This window comes from Eretmochelys imbricata, chromosome 2 (assembly GCF_965152235.1).
Source record: "Eretmochelys imbricata isolate rEreImb1 chromosome 2, rEreImb1.hap1, whole genome shotgun sequence".
Taxonomy (NCBI): Eukaryota; Metazoa; Chordata; order Testudines; family Cheloniidae; genus Eretmochelys; species Eretmochelys imbricata.
This window is the reverse complement of record NC_135573.1, coordinates 114,262,126-114,283,692: the sequence shown is the minus strand read 5'-3', so window position 1 is coordinate 114,283,692 and position 21,567 is coordinate 114,262,126. Positions and strand designations below refer to the sequence as shown.

The 21,567-nt window shown below is 42.3% G+C and overlaps 1 protein-coding gene across 2 annotated transcripts in view; it reads left to right on the top strand.

Moving 5' to 3' along the window:
* Positions 1–14,559: 14,559 nt before the first annotated feature.
* Positions 14,560–21,567, top strand: part of GCNT2 (glucosaminyl (N-acetyl) transferase 2 (I blood group)) — a 73,638-nt gene continuing 66,630 nt past the window's right edge. For both annotated transcript variants that reach the window (XM_077810649.1, XM_077810648.1), the window contains exon 1: positions 14,560–15,146. The gene's annotated coding sequence lies outside the window, so the exon portion shown is untranslated. The remainder of the gene's footprint in view (positions 15,147–21,567) is intronic.

Here is a 21,567-nt window from a genome sequence, read left to right as displayed (position 1 = left end):
ATTAAGTGCGAAAAGTATTTCTGTGGGCATATTCTAAAATTTGTTTCTACTAGGGATTATTTTCTTCCTGCAGGTACAAACTCACATCACTTTTGAAGTAACACCTGTGGTTTACTGTTGCACTGTAGAATTGGGTGAATACTTCAAACAAGTTTCTGCAAATATCCATTCAAATGCACCTGTCTGGCATTTGCTTTCCATGGAGTTTCTGCTGAAAAATTTCACTGGCCAGTATAGTCATTGAAACCATGAAATGAAGCAACAATTGCACAGAGTTATTGAAAAGTGAATTTAAAATGTGTAATTGTGCACATTTGCACCGGAAAACTGGCTTTAAAATGTATGCTCATCAAATCAGGGAAGAGAACCCAATCACTGGCCCACTCTCCATGTCCTCTCTTGAACTCCTGCCCCTTCCCCTCCTCCTTCTCCCCACAGTCTCCTCCCCTCCTATCCATGCCCTTAACCTCTGGTTCAGGCCAGCGCCCATAGGAGCACAGTCTGACAGAATCAAAAGTTTGATGTATATTTTGAAACATTTTCAAATAGTCTATAGATAACCTAATTTTAAACATTGCTCAGTATACACACGAAAACGGGACTCTCTGAGTGTCAGCTGGGTCACAGCTGCAAGTAACAGCTAAGAGGAGAAAGACAAGTGGAAAAAATAAAGAAACACTTTAATCCCATACACACACTCTGCACAGAGCATTTTCTGCACCCTGGCTCAGTGTGCAGGGAGACAGGAAAGGGCGGTCTTGAGGCTGGTGCAGAGAAAAGAGCAAAATGGCAAACAAAGGATGGCTTGTTTCAGGCTGGGAAAAGTTAAACTGTCCTTTTTTAAAGCTAAATAGCTCTTCATTTCCCCAGTTTCTTCTTGTGCATGTGGCTGGGCTGGCCAATGTAAGTTGTTCCTCTTCCACACAAGCCTCACCTCCAGGTTTCCACAGCCTCCTTTTTATATCCCTGCCCTAATGAGCTCCTAATTAATTGGCTCCCTGCACACTTCTCTGTGTGATACATACAGTGTCCCATGGATTGTACAGTTCCATACCTGCAGAATTTGGAGAATTCACCCTTTGCTGCAGAACCGTGCTCCAAAATCTCAGCTTTCACTTTATTAAAGTTACGCTTCAAGCCCATATGGTTTCGAAGATAACCTTGAAAATGTGAACAGAGCGGATGCTTGTTTGAGTCTGTAAAAAGCTTGAAATGATGACTCTGAGAGATGTGAGCTGCCCCAGTCACTGTGCTCAGGGCCCCATGGCTTTGTGACTGTGTGGCCATGGAATTAGGCATTTTTCTAAGATACCACAAAATTCAGTATTTTTACTTCAGAATTCATTATTTTGTTACTGCAGTCGGTAACCTGGAATTTTGTTCTCTGTCTTCCTGACCTTCTGGGACCTGTTAGAAATTGCCTTTTGCTTGTCACTTTTCCCCTTTTGATTCTTTCAACATCAACCTTATTCCAAATTGACATTCTTGTACTAAATAAACCTGTGATAGATACTATTCAAAACTCCAAAAGGATTAATTCCTTGTTTTTTTCTGGAAACATAAATGCTGGTTTGTATCTTGATACCTCAACGTAATATCCTGTACTCGTTGTTGATAAGCAATAACCTTATTTATGAGGAGTACTGAAAAGAAAGATTCAACCTTAGCATCTTTACAATAACTAAATGTACTCATTTACCAGTTACACTGATTTAACACAACAGGGATATGCATACATTGTACTTGATTGATTGATTTATTCATACCACTGGTGTAGATGTAGCAGTGAGACCATTAACAGGGCCTTCTTGTAGAACTGGATATTTCACTAAATGTTGTGAATCATAGGCCTTTCCAACTATTGTTGCCTGACCTTTACTTGAAAATATGTTAACTTTTACAATACCCGAAGACTTAATTTGGATACAAACTTCATATTCTCCTTAATTTTCATTATTTAGGTTCTGCATGGTCAACGCTCCATTTTTTACTGAGCTTTGACATTTGTTTTTGTTTTTCCATAATCATATGGGATTCCATCACTTCCTGGTAAAGATTTACCTTCACTTGTAATATATGTTTTACATTCCTTCCCCCTCACCCCCACCCCCCACCGCGGATTCCTTAATTAAGAATCATAGAATATCATAGAATCATAGAATATCAGGGTTGGAAGGGACCTCAGGAGGTCATCTAGTCCAACCCCCTGCTCAAAGCAGGACCGATCCCCAATTAAATCATCCCAGCCAGGGCTTTGTCAAGACTGACCGTAAAAACTTCTAAGGAAGGAGATTCCACCACCTCCCTAGGTAATGCATTACAGTGTTTCACCACCCTCCTAGTGAAAAAGTTTTTCCTAATATCCAACCTAAATCTCCCCCACTGCAACTTGAGACCATTACTCCTTGTTCTGTCATCTGCTACCACTGAGAACAGTCTAGAGCCATCCTCTTTGGAACCCCCTTTCAGGTAGGAAAGGGAGAGATTCTTTTCAATCCACAAAAGGCATTTGTTCATTTTCTTTTATGTCATATTTAAGAACAAGTTTCTTACCTATTACTTTTAACCTTTTGATAAAATTTGTTATGGGTCATTGGAAGAAGTATTTGACTGACTAAATTTCTTTGGAAAATAATGCACATACCTTCCTTTAAGTTTCTGGACCTCCAGTGGAAAATTTTTCACTTATCCTTCAATGCTAACCCTATCCCAATCTATACAGACCTGAAATATGACTCTTTCCCTTATGTATTGTCCAAGTTGTACTGTTAGTCCATGCAGTAAACAATGTTTTATCCCAGATCTTAGTTATAAATTGTGCTTATGCTGGTTGACCATTCAATTTGGAGAAAATTTAATTTAAAAATAATTTGATCCCTTTTAATCCTTGATCTTGTTTTATTCATTCTTGTGCCCAGATCACTGTTATAATTGCATCCTGAGCAATAGGCAAGTCTGAGTCTAGTCCCAACATAACATTCTGATTTGCTTTGACTATTCTTGTTTCTTGTTGTACTGGAACAGTCTGTTGTTTGCTTTGAAGTGCAGTATTAAGGCAATAATACAGCATAAATGCTGTTAAGACGTGCACTTTTTTTTCTTTTCCCCCTCTATTGGGCTGGCTCTCTCTGGTCCTCTACTTCCTCTTTTGTAGTCAACATCACTAGTTCCGCTGCCTATGGAGAAATATTTCTTTTCCAGTACAACTTTAAAGTGATAGCATGACAGAATTTATCTACCTGTTCTTTTGTATGTGTGTGTGTGTGTTATTCTGATTCTGTATACAGAGGAACCTGAGTCTATTCATAATATAGTGTGGCCCGGTTCATTGGTTAGATAAATTGTGTTCTGGTACAGCATATGATAGGAGCATAACCTGATCTCCGATTTTCCCAAGCATTCTTTTTTTGGCCTTTATCAGAATAAGCTTTTTGCCTTCCATTTAGATTTTCCCAATTTAACAGCTACCTGCAAAGGAATCTGATTCAAATGTTTTTGTAATGCTTGCAGATAGCTTTCCAGTTTGACTTCCTCTAGCTGTGTGCCATTGGTATGCCACAAAGGATGTTCTGGCATTCACATGGCTTGCCCAGTCATCACCTCAAAAGGTGTGGAGTTGCCCTGAGTGTCATTAAAATGGGTGGAATCCAATTGGCATTTGCCAGTTTCCGCAGCATTAGTTTGAAGGTGAAATTTGTTCATTCTACCATCCCACTCCCAACAACTGTAGACACCTTTGGAACACTTGTCCAGTAAACTGTGTTCCTCTACCCAAGTGGGGAGTTTCCAATGAGAGAAGACTTGTTTCACCAAGATTTTTGTTGTGGCTAAAGCTGCATTTGCCTTAAGAGGGAATGTTTTCACCCATTTAGAGAACGGATCAATAGCAAGAAGGTATTGTTTTCTTCTAATCACAGTAGTTGGACTCATCTATAAAAAGCAATATTCTTTGGTGATTTTTATTTTGGGAGGTATTAATGTGAAAAACTGGGTTAAGGTTTTTCCTTACTCAACATCGAGGCACACCTGAGGGTTGCCAAAATACAACAGGGCATCCGGCAATCGAGATAGGCTCCATACCGGGGCTGCTGTTATATGTTTGCCCTGCAACAACAAAGTCCAGTGTGCTAGATGAACATTAGACACTTATCCATCCTTGGTTTGATTAGAAAGGGATGAGGGGTGTGTGTGGAATGGAGACTATTGGGTTTAAATCAGTTAAAAATGCAAAATGCTTGGTAGTCCAGCTGGTGGCCAATAAATATTTTTCACAAGTGGAATATTTAAGTTCCACTGGGCTCATTCTTCTGGAGACATTGGCTACTGGCCGAATTTTCCATGCCTCTCTTTAGGCCTCTTCTGTTACAAGTGCAGTTGCACTCAGAGAGACCTCTAAGTGATATGGTTTTCTGGGATCTGGACAGATGCTTGCATTGCTGCTTGCTTCCATTTTACAAATGCATTCACATGCTGGTCTGTCCAGGCCCAAGCAATCCCTTTTTTCAGAAGTTATACAGAGGACCTGCATTGGAAGCAAAGTTAGGGATGAAGTCTTGATGATATCCCGCCAACCCTAGAAAAGATCATAAAGAAGTTATGTCAGTGGGCATGGACATTTTCAGATTGCATTTGCCTTCTGTTGGGCTGGTGTTCGACCTCCTTCAGACAAGGTAATATCTAAAAAAAAAAAAAAAAAAAACTGTGGAGGAAAATTTCATCCTACGATTACAATAGTCACTGCCATCCTTCACACTCATGCTTGTGTTTAGCAAGAGCATACGTTTAGTCACTAATGGCTGCACATGTGCTCTTCCCTTTGCAATGTTTTCCTTTGGAGGGAAAAAACTGCACAGGGCCTGTTAGCTTCATGCTATCTGTCATTATGGGTCCTCATTCCGCCCAACCTCCTTTCTGGCTTTCATACTCTATAAGTGGAGTTGAAATCTGGGTTAACGTTCCAGTAGCTACTGCAATGGGTTGAGGTGGGGTGGGTTAGCAATTCAATATCATACATTTGCTGCTGCATTTTTTTGCATTTCACACTTGTGAGAGTCTAGTGTTGCCCCTATCTGGCAAAGTTCTTTGATAATCGTGTCCATTGTAGAACTAGAGGGTTGATAGGTTGGCTTTCTTTGATGGGGACAGTAACAATTAGGGTCAGATACGAATTGTCTCCTGACCGTAGTTGGTGAAGACGGTGAAGAGCGCGACCGTGCTCTTTCATTCATGTTTCTCTGATAGTTATACAATAAAAGCTGTGTTATCCAGCACTTTATCAACCAGAAGGCTCTGGTGTGACCGGGGTCCTAGTGGGGAGTCTGCTGTGGTCACTCAGTTAGCGTGAACTGCAAAGAATGGTGCAGACAATCCCCATAAAGCTGGTGGATATTCCAATACTTAGATTCACCAAGCCAGAATAGAACAGCTTCTTTATTACCTTACTGGTTACTCAGAAGTCCAAACAACACAGTTCCCTTAAAAAGAAAAGGAGTACTTGTGGCACCTTAGAGACTAACAAATTTATTTGAGCTTATTCTCTAAGGTGCCACAAGTACTCTTTTCTTTTTGCGAATACAGACTAACACGGCTGCTACTCAGTTCCCTTAAAGTGATCCAGCCTCAGGCCTCCATCCAGGTACCCATGTCAAATATGATGAAAATTTAATCACATAAAAGAACAGGTTCTACCAATCCCAAAGGATCAGACACATTACCTCCCAGGTTAATGAACGTTTCAGATCTTACCCAAATACACACTACATCCAATTCTTATTAACTAAACTAAAATTTCTTAACAAACAAAAGAGAGAGTATGGTTAAAAGATCAATATACATACAGACATGAGTTCAATTCATTGAGTCTCAGAGTCATAGCAGAGATGGTGAGCTTTGTAGCTGCAAAGAGTTCCTTTAGAATTCAGTTCATAGTCCAATGTCCAAATCTCATATTCAGGGTGTACCAGCATAACTGGGACCTCTGTCTTGTGACTCAAACTTCCCCTGATAAAGTCTAAGCTGATCCAAGATAACAGAATCAGGACCCCAGGATCGTTTGTACAATTTCATGTCCTTTTGACAAGTTGGGATTTCCTCGGGGGATGAAAGGTAATTAGGATGACTTTGAAGGAGGTCCATCACCAGTACTTAGCTATACAAATTAACATAAGGCCATTTGCTTGTTCCTCTACCATTCACAGTACATTTCAAAGAGAGATGAATACTCAGATATCCTATGTTTACAAATCATTTAAATGATAGGATGTTCTTTTGACCTCTGTATTATCAGAATACAGCATAGACAGGGACTGTTGATTACATTGTCCACCCTACTCATACATATGTAAATACACAAAAACACAAACATTATCTCCCCATGTGTCTTTTGAGGGTTATTTATTTTGCAGGATGTTTAACCCTTTCTATCCATGCGTCACAACTGTCATTTCTGATATCTCCCAATACAAATCTTCAATCTATTAACAGGGACTAGTATACTGCCCAGGAGGTTATGCAATTGCACTTTCTACACTCAAGGCAGAAGACAAGTAAGCAAGCTGATATCAGGAATTTATTAAAAAAAAGCAGCTTCCAGGCTGTGTCATAGGGTTATTACAAATTCAGCCCAATCCCCTTCACCTTCTACATCTACAATGATAATTGATGTTGATAATGATGACCCTGAGGCACTGCAAGAACCTGAAGTGTCTTCTGAATCATCAAAGAAAGATTAAATTATGTTCAGTATAGTTTTAGTGTTAAGTGTATTTTTAGTGATCTTGGCTGTATGCCATGCGCTGCCCATAGTGATATGTAGTGTCATAAAATAACCTACTGTAGAGAAAATTTTACCGGTATACACCTACGTGCTCCAAGAAACCAACCACTCTGCAGTGCAGTACTGCTACTGGACTGGTGAGTACCTGTATACTATTTTATACTTTATTCATTTTACTGTATTTTAACTCTTTGAAAATTGGTGTTCCATTGGTAAGTATAACTCTTAGTTAACCGGAATTTTTGATTAGCTGGCACCCCCCTATTCCACCAACATGCCGGATAACAAAGCTTTTACTGTATTGTGGATTTTGGATTTGGGGACGTTATTGTATGACTCCCCTTGGATCTGATCAATTTCTATTATTACCCAACCCTCTTGAGTTAGCTTGTTGGCCTTGTGCTATACTCTGCAGGCCTTTTACTTTAACTATTGGTTTACCTGCACCTCCTTGAACAGTTGTTACGGGATGATGAGTTTTCTTGGACCTTTTCTGTTGGGTTTCTTGTAACTATAAGCGTCAGGCAAAAAGTCCAGAACTTCTGGAAGGGTACTTCTGGGGTGTACCTGCATCATAACTAAGGCCACAATTATGTCATGGAGGTCATGGAATCTGTGACTTCCACAGACCTCCGTGACATTTTCTGATTCAGCTCTGTGGCTATGGCTGGAGCTGTCAGCCAGCTGGGGTCCCAAAGCTCTCAGCTGTCATAGGTGGCAGCAGTCCCCCACAGCTCCCAGCCCCGGAGCTCTGAACTGCGGCAGGGATCTCCGCAGCTTTCAGCAGTGGCGGGCAGCATGGGTGTGCTGCGGCTCTTTGCTGCCGGCCCTGGAGCTCCCAGTCACCAGCCCCAGAGCTGCGAGCCTCTGCACAGCTCCCAGCTGTCGCGGGCAGTGGGGGGAAACTGCAGCTCCCAGCCGCTGTGAGTGGCAGCAGTGTGGGTGCTGGACTCTCCACTCCCCATTTTGTCACAATTATTTTTAGTAAAAGTCACGGCCAGGTCCCGGGCTTCCGTGAATTTTTGTTTATTGCTTGTCCATGACTTTTACTAAAAATCACCGTGACAAAATCTTAGCTTTAATCATAACCTTCCTTCGGACTGCTGGTAAAGAATTGTTAACTAGTAAATTAATATATTGGGGGTCTCTTTCTTTTCCAGGCATTTCATTAGATTTCTAAGATGCACATAATCTGTTATGAAACTCATCTGGGGATTCTCCCTCCCATTGTCTCATATTAGCTGCCAGGATGACCCCTGACTGTGCTAGGTGCATATTTCATTCTAATAGATGTACAGTGTCCTTACATGATCTTTCCCCGTCTCAAAATTCTGGTGGCAATGTACTCCATAAAGCCCTGTCGACAGTTCACGGTAAAATCCTAACCGAGTCCTTTTTATTTAACTGAAATCATTTTACGACTGTTTCTAAATGTGCAGTAACTGATTCTCCTTCTTTCATTGGCCCTACCATCTTTGCAATGGCATTTAGTGTTTCTACATTTGTTACCACTGCTATTGGGGAGACATGACTACTTAATCCTGAAGGTTCCAATTTAGAAGCTGATTCTCTTTCCTCCTTTAAGTTACATTGTGGGGTTTTCTTTTCCTCTTTTTTCAATGGAACTGGTTCCTTCCATGTTTGGGCAGCTTCTACAATGGATGATTTAGATGTGGAGTTTTGTTCTAACCTTTTATACTTTTTCTTGGTTGGGGTAGGTGCCTGCACCTTGTGAAGATCTGGCATTGGCAGGTTTTTCTGGGGGGGATTTTGTTTTTGACCAAACCTTTTGGTGTAAAGTGGGCATATGGCAATCAGAATGAAGTATGTTACTTGTTCTTTTCATTATTACTTCTGGCTCAATTGGTTTAAAGGTATTAGACTAATTTGTTGGGGTCACAAATTGCAGAGACTTTTGTCTTTCATGGGATGCCTCAATACTTAAGATTGACTTCTTGCATGCACCTACAGCAAGTTCTATAGTTCCTGGAGTTTCTTATAATAAGCAGCACAATTGTGAATGAGACTGAAGCATGTCCTGACTTTTCCTTTTATGGCAAAATTTTTGTAACAGACTTTCCCTTTCTTCACTACTGACAGCCTCTTCAAATCCCCCTTTCACTCCTCCTGAAGTGTCTGTGTTTGACACTTCCTCTTTTCTTAACTTTCCAGTGTGTTCGTTCTGTCTTCCTGTCTGCTCTTAGCTCTCAACCAGGTAAGTGGGGGTGAGGGTCTATGTCCTAACACTGGCTTTTCTTTCCCAGGTACCACCATGGCTACTGGGATATGGGCTTATCTGGTATTATAGGAGCAACATATACAGGTGAAAACTGGATCTCTGCACATACATCTTTCTTACTGTCTATATTTGGAACAGCTTGGATTTCCTACCAAATCTCATCTTCTGTATTTATTACCTGATGATACATGTTTTCTAGAATATTACAGGTTTGTTCTAACACCTAAATTCTCTGAACTAATTCTGCTATGTTCATTTCTTGCCCAAATAAATGTTTCCAACCCATTATTGCTTGAGCTCGCCACATTATCAGCTCTCTGTAATTGCTGCTTGCAGCAAGTCAGTTCTTTTGCAAGACCATTTCTCTGATAAATAAGAACTGAATTCATTTCCAGTGTCTGAATAAGATGCTCTCTTAACTTCACTAATCCCTTTTTCCTGGGATAAGGCTGTTGTGCCTGATCCAACTGCTCAATTTTCCTTCTCAATTTTCTCTCTAAAAAGTGTTACCTACAATATATGCAGAATTCATTGCTAGTCCCTTCACCTCCTGAGGTTCTCTCTTTAATTTTTCTTTATAAAAAATGGAACATCTTAAGTTCCATGGATCTGGGTGATCTATGAGGGTCTGATTATTCACCATTTTTGCTGACCCTCCATCATAGGTTTCAATGTAGTCCTGCAAAAATGTCTCGAGGGGTGTCTGTGGGTCCATTAGGGTGAATGCCTGACTTGGAACCTGACCTTGTTCAATGACTCTCTTAAGAATTCCCTATTAGGAAGGTGTCCCTCCCTTAATTGCTTCCTAATTTAAATAAATATTCTATAAGGTATTACCTCTGCTGAGAAGTACTTGTGGTGCTTCCTTCCCCCTCAGCTGTTAACAGCTGGAGTACACCGAGAGGAGGGGCAGTGACCAAGGTAACCCCACAAAGTTTTTCTCAATGCTCCATCTGTGGTGTAGTTCAGAGGAGTCCAAAGTTTGGGGAGCTTATTAATAAAGCTTGAGGAATTTATTAATGATGGTCTTCTTCTTTCATATGGCTGGTATAGAGCAGCTACTACAATTTCACCTGAAGGTGATTGAGCCAAATAGCTACATCAGGAGTAGCAGAATTTATTGCATTGATGCCTCCTTCATATTTATAAATTGGGCAGTAGGTAGTGATATCTTCTATGGGAATCACACTCGCACACTGCGGAGTCCTTGATTTTCTATTTGTGCATTAGATATCCGCATCTACCATGGTTGGTTCAAATTCGGTTCATAGTTGACCAAGATGACTGTGGAAGGTCAAACCCAGGAACTTTCTGTGTGGGATCTGGCACAAGATGCTTATTATTTAAGTCTTGTTTAGCCCAATCTGCTTTCCAAGCCTCCTTCTGATCATAGCCTGATTGTATGAGGCTAAACGAATGTTCCCAGAAAAGCGTGTGGGATTTAAGATGTTGTGGGGGTAGGGGGGAGCGTGAGTGTTGTCAAGGTCTTGGTGAATAGGAAGACATCTGTTTTCCTGCATTTGCTGAGCTTCGCGGAATGTTGCAGCAGTTTGGTGTATTGGCAGGGGAGCGATGTTAGACAGGACAGGTAGCCAGGGTGTTGGCATCGACTTAAGGGTTCCCATGATGCACCACATCACTGTATTCTGCTGGCTATCCACAAGTCATGTGTGGCTGCATCTGCTCCATAATGGTGCACAATATTCAGCTACTGAATATACAAGTGCTATTGCAGATGTTTGCAGCACTGAGACTGATGCACCCCAGGTTATACCTTTTAGCTTCTGGGGATTATGTTGGCTCTCGTTTTTACCTTTGCAGCTATCTTCTCAAGATGGTCATGGAAGGTTAGGATGCAGTCGAATTTCACTCCGAGATATGTTGGAGAGTAATTGTGTTGCACATTTTTACCACAGAAAGCTACTTTCAGTGTGTTTTTGGCACTCCTATTATCAAGATGAAATGCACTCACAATTGTTTTTCCAGGGTTTGGTTTGCGCCTCCATGTCTGTAAATATTGTTCTATATTTTGGAGGTCCTCAGTTAATGCTTTCTCAATGTCATGGAGGTTTGCTTGGATTGTCATGACAAGATCATCTGCATATCCACATTTTCGTGATTTAGCTGGAGACACGTCACTTATGTAAATATTCAAGAGGGTTGGCGCAAGTACAGAGCCTTGTGGTAGCCCATTGTTTATGATACGGGGTGAGCTGGTCTTATTGCCCAGGTACACCTGTAGGCGTCTGTTACTCAGCATGGTCCAGAGCAGGCGAAGTGTTTGGTAGCAAGGTATAATATTAGCAAGTTTCAGCATCAGGTTCTTAATCCATTCAATATTATACGCGGATGAGAGGTCAACAAATACTGCACCAGTCTTTTTTTTTTTTTTTTTTTTTTTTTTTTTATGATAGCCAGCCTCAATGTGAGTTGTGAGTGCCAGAACTTGGTCACAACAACTACATTTAGGCCAGAAGCCTGCCTGTTCAACAGGGATAATTGGCTCAGAAAAAGGGCATATTCTTTTGAAGATGATACGTTCAAGAAGTTTATAGGTCGTACATAGTAGAGAAATTGGCCTATAGTTTCCCACTTCATCAGGGGGTTTTCCGGGCTTTGGAATGGCAATTACCATTGCCTCACGCCATATTTTAGGGATCCGTACTGTCCTTAAGGTAGCCGAGTGCAACGTTGCTAGCCATTGGAGTCCTTTGGGGCCGAGTTGGTGGAGGTGCATACCAGGATACCATCAGGGCCTGCAGCCTTCCCTTTTTTCATTGAGGCAAGTCCTTCTTTTACTTCCTCAATACTGACAGTGGAAGGTTCTCCTTGAGGATCGATGCAAGTGTTTGGTAGAGTTGTTGACACACTTCTCTTCTTGTGTGTTTTTCAAGTGGTCCTTTTGTGTTCTCCACCAGTTTGGAGACTATTGAGTTTGGCCGGATTTTTGGTGGCCGGTACTCTGTGGGATTAGTGGCCCCAAGACGTCGCATTAGTGTCCAGGCTTGACAACTTGAATGTGTAAAATCAAGGTTTTGCATGCAGTCAAGCCAGTGCTGGTGTCTTGTTGTGTCAAGGGAGCACAGAGGGGCTTTTGTGATATGAGAACTCCTGGTCTGTTTGTATTGCTGGAGCAGAAGTGGAAGATGGAAGCCTTCATGGGGCCCACTCTGTTAAGTGAGAATTCACAATGAATGCCATCAACTCAGTGACCGAACATAACTCAGCGATCTCCCAGTCATCAGAGCAGCAACTCAGCTCAATGACGGTGAACCATCAGATTCACTCTACCATGCCTGATAGGGTTTCTCCCCATACACGAGTGCTGGGTCCCTTACACACAACTGCTATTTATCTATTTGGTACCACTCTGTGATATTAAATATTACTCATCAATAAGACATCTTAATTATTTTCAATACTTGCAGTATGAATAAGAGGATACTTCCCCTTAGCCTTTTATTTTATTTAAAGTGAATTTTGTAATGTGGTATTACACCATCGTGGGTTCGGCTCTAGAGTGGCTATAGTTTCAAACGTAACAGAGAGAAAATCACCTCTGCTACTTGCTTCAAATTTAGAGTCTCTAGGAACACATAAAGACCAAGGGTCGTGACCTCACATACATTTACAAGTATTAGGTCTAGTCTATTTTACAAGTTTCATTAAAGTTACAATTAAAGTTATGACAGGTTTCAGAGTAGCAGCCGTGTTAGTCTGTATTCGCAAAAAGAAAAGGAGGACTTGTGGCACCTTAGAGACTAACCAATTTATTTGAGCATAAGCTTTCGTGAGCTACAGCTCACTTCATTGGATGCATACTGTGGAAAATACAGAAGATGTTTTTATACACACAAACCATGAAAAAATGGGTGTTTATCACTACAAAAGGTTCTCTCTCCCCCCACCCTACTCTCCCGCTGCTAATAGCTTTTCTAAAGTGATCACTCTCCTTACAATGTGTATGATAATCAAGGTGGGCCATTTCCAGCACAAATCCAGGGTTTAACAAGAATGTCTGAGGAACCGGGGGGGGGGGGGGGGGGAAGGAATAAACAAGGGGAAATAGGTTACTTTTTATAATAACTCAACCATTCCCAGTCTCTATTCAAGTCTAAGTTAATTGCATCCAATTTGCAAATTAATTCCAATTCAGCAGTCTCTCGTTGGAGTCTGTTTTCGAAGTTTTTTTGTTGAAGGATAGTCACTTTGAGATCAGAAATCGAGTGACCAGAGAGATTGAAGTGTTCTCCAACTGGTTTTTGAATGTTATAATTCTTGACATCTGATTTGTGTCCATTTATTCTTTTACGTAGAGACTGTCCAGTTTGCTCAATGTACATGGCAGAGGGGCATTGCTGGCACATGATGGCATATATCACATTGGTGGATGTGCAGGTGAACGAGCCTTTGATAGTGTGGCTGATGTTATTAGGCCCTGTGATGGTGTCCCCTGAATAGATATGTGGGCACAGTTGGCAACGGGCTTTGTTGCAAGGATAAGTTCCTGGGTTAGTGGTTCTGTTGTATGGTGTGTGGTTGCTGGTGAGTATTCGCTTCAGGTGGGGGGCTGTCTGTAGGCAAGGACTGGCCTGTCTCCCAAGATTTGTGAGAGGGTTGGGTCATCCTTCAGGATAGGTTGTAGATCCTTGATAATGTATTGGAGGGGTTTTAGTTGGGGGCCCGGTCACTGCAGGACATAAAGAACCAACTCTAACCGGTTTCGGCTGGTTCTATGTGCCTTGCAGGGCCCTGTGCCAAGTAGCAGAAAGCCCCTGTTGGGAAATACCTTACTATATATTCATGAGCTGCTTTTGTGTACTGCTTATTAGGGCTCGCTGTTTACCCTTTGTAGGACTCTGTCCCAGGCAAAGCTCCGGCGTGCTGGGTTCTCCGCCTCCGTGACAGCAACGCTTGGAGTCCCCGTTGCGGGTATGTCACTAACTTTCAATAAAGCCAATAACTCGCTGCTTAGCTGCGTGTGGGTCTTGTTTTCCAGAGTACCTCTGCCGGCCTGCAGTGCTTCGAACACCTTGGCCCAGAACAACATGTTAGCCACCTTTCATTTAAACTAAATGAAGGAGCAATTAAATCCTCCTTTGTTTTGTGATAGGTGAAACAATAAAAGCAGCTGTCCAAGGCATAGACAACAAGGGAAGGGCTTAGCAAGAACTAACTTGAGAAGAATAGGAGAGTTTTCCCTGGAGAATGATTGCAAATGCAGAGACTGAGGCATTGATTTGGTTGCAGTTGCCTTTGCAGTTGTGAAAGGAACCAGAAAGACAGCAGAGAATGAGAGAAGCAGCTAGTAGTGTGGCTCTGAGAGGGAGCAGAGACAGAACTCCTTGGGGGCACAGGAGTGGTTGGAAAAGTAGCGCTGGATTTCTGAGCAAGGAAACTGCCCCCTGTTGTTTGTTCCTACTGTGTTCAGGGAAACAGCACATTGTGTACGTTCTTTGTAAATAAACACGATTGAACCAAATAAATACCTGACTCACATAATCCATTTCTCTCCTTAGTGGAAACAAGTCAACAAGATCCAGAACAGTAGCTGACCACTTGTGCCAAAGTGCAAGGCGGGTGTGAGGAAATGGGATCCAGTTTCCAAAGAGAGAAATTGTGAGCTGGTATTACTGTTGACAAGACAGGTCAAATAATTGAACTTCTCACAAAACTCAAGGATAGAAAAAAGGAATTAAAACAAGACCTAAAACATGAAATGGAGACTTCGCAAAACCTATTAAAGCAACTTCTGGCAGCTTCCCAGGAAGGACAGAGATGACTTGCAGACAGAGATAAAACCTTTGCAGGGGCATTAGCTCCAAAGTGACTTGGCAGATTGGGAAACCCAGCTATAAAAAGGTTTCTTAATCATACTCTCCAACATCTGAGTAGCACAGATAATGGGATGTCAAGAAGGATGAACGAGGGGACCATCAATCTGCCTGTCATGGACTTGAAGGTTTTCCAGGAAATAGGGGAGACGAGGCAAGCTGTGGCCAAGCTGGAATTCACTAACGGAGATGAGCTGCAGCAAGGACTTAAAGTTACATTGAGAAGGAAATCAATCATCATAGACCACAGTGAAAGGCAGCTGTGTGGATGAGGAATTTGGCCAGCTGGAGGACTTGGGTAAGACTGGGCATTTACAATAATTTTCTACCCTGTTTGTAACCCACAGAGTCCCAGGGGGGAAGGTTCAATCATCCCAGCTTAATAATATTAAAGCCCAATATCTCTGAAGAGAAAACTCCCTGGGAATCTTATTTGGCTTAGTTCCATCATTGCCCGAATGAATGTCTGGGAGATGAACAGACTGGGTGGTTGCTAGCAGCCAGCTTGGGTGGCCCAGCTCTGACTGTACTGCAGAATTTACCCCCCAGAAAAGAGACCAAGTTTTCCAGATCTGGGACAAGGCCTTGATATGTGGTGTGACAAACTGGGACAATGTCTGTAGTATCTTTTATGAATATTATGTGTGATTCGGTTTCCCTGTTCAAATTCATATGCTGCCTGTTTGAACGCACAGAGCTTAATCAAAGGGGGCTGTAAAAATCTTGTTATAGAACATAGCAGGAAGGGTAAAACAATGACACAGAGAAATGAACCTCCCATACACAACCTCAAAAGTGCGACGATAACATTGGCTGGGCCCACAACTGGTGAAAAAATTAACTTAGCTAGCTTCATCCAAACTAAGCCTTGGACCAAAAGGAGATGGAACCCCTAAAAGACCCTAAATAAGGGAGGAGCTTTGGGGGAGACCTGAGAGAGAGGCTGCCAAGGATGTGTTAGTGAAAAGGTTGACAATCTGACGACTGTCTTAAACACAAACAAAGACAGAGGGGCCAGGCTGCAAGCAGCGTAGGTTGTTTCTCCCAACTCAGATGGGAAATAAGCCGGACCCATCTAAACAATGGATAGAGAGGGCAAGCTTCAGTAAAGGAGTATGCATGCAGGTCTATTTGTTATTTTAAATCTACTTCTTTAAGTACTATGTGCCTTTGAGGCAGAATAAATCACGTTATGTTTTGGAGATGCTGTTTTTGTATCACTGCAAACATATGTTGTCACAGGCAGGGCTGGATTTCTAGTTAGGCATAGTAGGCATGTGCCATGGGGCGCTGGCATTCTAGGGGTGCCTAAAAGTTAAAAGTGGGTGAAAAGTTAAAAAGTTCACAGAGTAGAACCTCAGAGTTACGGACGCCTCGGGAATAGAGGTTGTCTGTAATCCTGAAATGTTCCATAGTTCTGAAGAAGAGGTTACTGACTTCAGCCACATAAGGGGTTGAGCCTGCAGCCACAGGGGGTGTGCGGGGTTCCGGATGTGGGTGTGGGGAGCCGGGGGTTCTGATTCCGAACGGGAGGCTCGGGGCTTCTGCGTGGGGCAGCACCGGGGCTCAACACTTTTGATCTGGAGGGAGCACTGGGGTCGTGGCAACAGTCCTGCAGCTCCACTCCTGGTTTCAGCCTCGCAGGGGGCTCCGGGGCTTGGGGTTCAGCGGGGCAGGGAGGGAGGCCAACACTGGCACTCTCCTCCGGGCTGAAGTCCCAAGGCCTGGTGCCCCCTGTGGGGCTGAAGCCCTGAGCCCCAGTGCTCCTGAGGGTCAGAAGCCCAGAGCAGCACAGTATTTACTATTTTTTGGTTTTGCCTGCTCTGCTACCTGAGCCTGGGCTGCCTCCTGGTGAGGGATGGGCGTGGGGGGAGGGGAAGGAGAACCTGAGTCCGGGCTGCCTGCTAAGGCATTGGTGGGGGAGGGGGGGGCGGGGAAGAAGGAGAGCCAGAGCTGTCAGTCTGGGGTGGCTGGGCTCCAGCTGTCCCCTTTATCCCCACCACCCGGGTGTGCACAGCCCTTCTGAATGAGCCCCAGCCACCAGGGCTGCCAGCCAGAGCTCTTAAAAAAAAAAAAGAAAAAAGAAAAGAAAGCACACAGCTCATGCATCCCTTGACATATTCCCGGGCCTCCCTTAGGAGGCCCACCCCATAGTTTGAGAACCGCTGCTATACGGTACTGACATGACTAAATGAAGTGGTATATAGGATACAGGAATAAGATCATTATACAATATAGGATATCTTATGATGATGATTTTGTACATTGCCTGCACTATAGGATGCCAAGCCCAGCAGGAGTGCCATAGACTTTAAGGCCAGAAAGGACCATCATGATCATCTAGTAGGACCTCCTGCACATGGCAGGCCACAGAATCTCACCCACCCACTCCTGTAATAGACCTCTAACCTCTGACTGAGTTCCTGAAGTCCTCAAATCATGATTTAAAGTCTTCAAGTTACAGAGAATCCACCATTTACACTAGTTTAAACTTGCAGGTGACCTGTCCCTTTTGCAGAAGAAGGAAAACCACCTCCCCCTCCCACCCCAGGTCTCTGCTAATCTGACCCAGGGGAAAATTCCTTCCTGGCCACAAATATGGTGATCAGTTAGATCCTGAGCATGTGGGCAAGGCCCACTAGCCAGACACCTGAAAAAGAACTCTCTGGAGTAACTCAGAGCTCTCCCTACCTAGTGTCCCATCGCCGGCCATTGGAGATATTTGCTACTAGCAGTCCCATGTCAGTTATATGCCACTGCAGCAGTTTCATCACACCATCCCGTCCATAAATTTATCAAGCTCAGTCTTGAAGCCAGTTAGGTTTTTTGCACCCATTGCTCTCCTTGGGAGGCTGCTCCAGAACTTCACTCCTCTGATGGTTAAAAACCTTTGTCTATTTCAAGCCTAAACTTGTTGATGGACAGTTTATATACATTTGTTCTTGTGTCAACATTGGCACTTAACTTAAATAACTCCTCTCCCTCCCTGGTATTTATCCCTCTGATGTATTTATAGAGAGCAATCATATCTCCCCTCAGCCTTCATTTGGTTAGGCTAAACAAGCCAAACTCTTTGAGTCTCCTCTCATTACATAGGTTTTCCATTCCTCTGATCATCCTAGTAGCCCTTCTCTGCACCTTTTCCAGTTTGAATTAATCTTTCTTGAACCTGGGAGACCAGAACAGTCTTCTAGAGGAGGTCCCACCAGTACCTGGTATAATGATACTAACACTTCCCTATCCCTACTGAAAATACCTTGCACCCTATGATCACATTAGCTTTTTTCATGGCTACATCACGTTGGCATCTCATAGTCATTCTGTGATCAACTAATACACCAAAGTCTTTCTCCTGTCACTTCCAACTGGTATATTCCCAGCTTATAGCAAAAATTCCTGTTGTTAGTTTCTAAATGCATGACCTTGCACTTTGGACTATTAAATTTAATCCCATTTCTATTACTGAAGTTTTCAAGGTCCTCCAGATCTTTTTGTATGATATTCCGGTCCTCCTCTGTATTGGCAATTCCTCCCAATTTTGTGTCATCCACAAATTTTATTAGCACACTCCCATTTTTTGTGCCAAGGTCATTAATAAAAATGTTAAATAAGACTGGTCCCAAGACTGATCCCTGAGTAACTCCACTAGTCACCTCCCTCCAGGTGGACATTCACCTTTCACCATGACCCGTGGTAGTCTCCTCTTTAACCAGTTCCTTATCCACCATTCAGTTCTCATATTAATCCCCATCTTCTCCAATTTAACTAATAATTTCCCATGTGGAACTGTATCAAATGCCTCATTGAAATCCAGATAGATTAAATCTCCTACATTAATTTATTTTTTACACAAAGGAATCTTCTCAAAGAAAGAGATCAGGTTGGTCTGGTATGATCTACCTTTTGTAAAACTATGTTGTATTTTATCCCATTTACATTTTGTCTCTATGTCCTTAATTACTTTCTCTTTCAACATTTTATTTAAGATTTTGCTTACACTTAAGGTCAAACTAACAGGCCTGTAGATTCCTGGATCACTTTTTTCCCCTTTTTTAAAAGAATAAGGACTGTATTAGAAACTCAGGTGCAAGCCCTGCATTGACAGATTCATTGAAGAACCTTGCAATTGAGCTTGCAATGTCATGTGCCAGTTTCTTTAATATTCTTGGATGGAGATTATCCAGGCCCCCTCACCTGTTGGTTTATTTCCATTAAGCTATTTGAGTTTGACTTCCACCTCAGATGTGGTCATTTCTACTTCCATAGGAATTACTTGATACTGTAATACACATGATAAATAATAATATTTTCTGGGGAGATAGAAGAATAAGGAGCACAATAATGCCAAGTGAATTTTTGTGTCAGTTTGCAATAGACTAACTGAACCATTTAGCAGCTCTATTTCATTCCTTGGTTCCTATTTTACAAAATAACTATAAAGCTGTCAAGGTTCCTTCCCCACTCTGAACTCTAGGGTACAGATGTGGGGACCTGCATGAAAACCTCCTAAGCTTACTTTTACCAGCTTAGGTTAAACTTCCCCAAGGTACAAACTATTTTACCCTTTGCCCTTGGACTTCCACTGCCACCACCAAACTTTATCTGGGTTCCTGAGAAAACGTTGTTTGGAAACGTCTTTCCCCCCAAAATCCTCCCAACCCTTGCACCCCACTTCCTGGGGAAGGTTTGGTAAAAATCCTCACCAATTTGCATAGGTGACCACAGACCCAAACCCTTGGATCTTAAGAACAATGAAAAAGCATTCAGTTTCCTTACAAGAAGACTTTTAATAGAAGAAAAAAAAAGAATCACCTCTGTAAAATCAGGATGGTAAATACCTTACAGGGTAATTAGTTTCAAAACATAGAGAATCCCTCTAGGCAAAACCTTAAGTTACAAAAAAGACACACAGACAGGAATAGTCATTCTATTCAGCACAGCTATTTTCTCAGCCATTTAAAGAAATCATAATCTAACACATACCTAGCTAGATTACTTACTAAATTCTAAGACTCCATTCCTGTTCTGTCCCCGGCAAAAGCATCACACAGACAGACACAGACCCTTTGTTTTTTTCCCTCCTCCCAGCTTTTGAAAGTATCTTGTCTCCTCATTGGTCATTTTGGTCAGGTGCCAGCGAGGTTACATTTAGCTTCTTAACCCTTTACAGGTGAAAGGATTTTTCCTCTGGCCAGGAGGGATTTTAAAGGTGATTATCCTTCCCTTTATATTTATGACAAAAGCTAAACCTTGCATTGCCATTTTACTTCTTTTTCTGTATGTGTCATTTAAAATTAGACATAAAGCATCATAACTGGCTGGCAGCCTTGTCATAGATTCCAAGGCCAGAAGGGATCCTTTGTTACTTTAGGAGTTCAGAGAACCACTGTGTTGTGTGAATTCATTTTGTTAAAAATTGCTTTGACCTGATACCTCCTTGAGTTTCAGACACTAAAGCCCGGGCTTCTTTATTCTCAGCCTGCTTCATGCTTCTGATGGGCACACACATTACAGGAGTACAACTTATGCTTCTGTAATTCATGAGACTTATTCTTTGCCACTATTGTCTGCTCTGTCAGTGGCCCAAGGGGGTGTATCCAAAAAAGTTTACAAATTACAAAAGGAAAACAGAAAGTGCCATCATCCTCCAGTTACTAGCATACTGGGAAAAATTGGCAGTAGAAAAATGCAAAGTGAGGCTATCCCTGGGGAAAAAAACCTCACAGATTACCTATCTATAGCTATCCTAACTACTTATGTGGCTTCCATTACTGCAGTATCTAAGTACCTCACAATCTTTAATGTATTTACCCTAACAACACCCCTAAGAGGTAGGGGGTGCTATTGTCCTCATTGTAAAGATGATGAACTATACCTAAGATTTAGGGTAACCGTTCCTTTGTGGGGGGAGAGGGTCAGCTTCTCTAGTGTATCCTGTGTGAGATTCAGCATCTGATGAAATATCTCAGCCCCCTCAAGAGGAGGACTGCAGATCTGGGTTCACAAACAAGAGTCCAGCCAGCACATTCACCATAAATTGTAATGTGCTGGAGAGGGCTCTGAGGTGCCTCTTGTTAAAATTTCCACTCCAGATTGAAGGGATGCTTATGGTGAATTGCCTGGGGATCAGCTTCTCTCTGGATACCAAAAAAGCATCTCTGCTAGAGAGGACTAATCTGAAGGGTCATAAAAAGACTTTTGAAGAGTAATTCTTTAGCCTTTGGAATTAAACTCTTTGCACCAAATGTCTGGTGTTTTCAAAGTATTTCTGGTGGGGAGGGTCATATTAGACTTTCCTGAAAAAGTCATCATCCTTCATCCTAAATAACATACACTGGAAACTACCTCATAATGCTCAGTGTACCCTTCAGGAACAAAGCAGAACCTTTTTAATGGGCAAATTATTTATTTGTTAGCCAACTAGTGCAGCATCCCTCCTTGGCCATGGGCGTGAGAAAGTATTATTGTTTAGATGGGAAACCAGACTAATAGATTTTCCAACCTCTCACCACCTTTCAGTGGGCACATGAGCCCCTAGGATACTGGCATTATCACACACTCTGGAAGATGCTTATTGCAGGACCTCCTGGTTATAACATTATAAAGCACATCACTGCCAGAACAGGTGGTTCCCACCCAAGGATGCATCACAACCACTTTGCCTTACAGGGCCCTGTTTAATAGATCAGGCCCAATGTCCTGGTTAAGTGAAAATATAC